The following is a 715-nucleotide window of genomic DNA, read 5'->3' as shown; positions in this document are numbered from 1 at the left end:
ATCCTGGATACCAGCGGCGGTGCAGCCCTCTAGATCGAGGGTGGCCATATGCAGCAAGGGCTCGGCTTGGAGAAGAACAAGGGCCGAGTTGACATTTTCTTTGAGGGAGTCAAGACCTTTCTTGCTGTCACCGCGATAGGACTCCCACTTGGTTGAGGTTTGGTAGGCTCGGTGCCAAACGTGGTGGGGTGGTTGAGTCCGAGAGCCGGCCCGTGGTGGCGCATTGGTGCCAAAGGCAACACCAAATTGGGATGCATCCACTGCTTCCATGGGAGAGCGCCTGGGCGTGGTGGCTCTATCGTCATGTGCGGGAGAGCTCAAATAGCCATGAAGATGACGAGAGTCGTGAGAGAGCGATTCGTGCACGGGCTCTCTCGGGAGCCGGGGTAGAGGGCGATTGGAGGCCAGGCCAAACGCCACTTCGCCATCGCGGGCAGACGGGTGCGCCGCGGGCGAGGGAGCGAGCAAAGAAAAATCGGTCGCAAGGTCACGAGAAGGCGACTGGGTCTCGTGCGCGCGTAACGAACCATGTGAGCGGCCCCTGTCCGGGATGAGCCGAAGGGCAGCGTTTATCTCGCGTTCAAGCTCGGCAATCTGCGATTGGAGCTGATGTTGGGAGCCTAGAGAGTGCACTAGGGCTTGCAGGGTCCTGTGGACCTGGGCCACGGCGGCGTCATTGTTGCGGGGGGATCCAGGGCCCGCGGCGGCGGCTGAT

Source organism: Monosiga brevicollis, genomic scaffold (genome assembly GCF_000002865.3).
Source record: "Monosiga brevicollis MX1 MONBRscaffold_13 genomic scaffold, whole genome shotgun sequence".
Classification (NCBI taxonomy): Eukaryota; class Choanoflagellata; order Craspedida; family Salpingoecidae; genus Monosiga; species Monosiga brevicollis.
Note: the sequence above shows the minus strand (reverse complement) of the source record.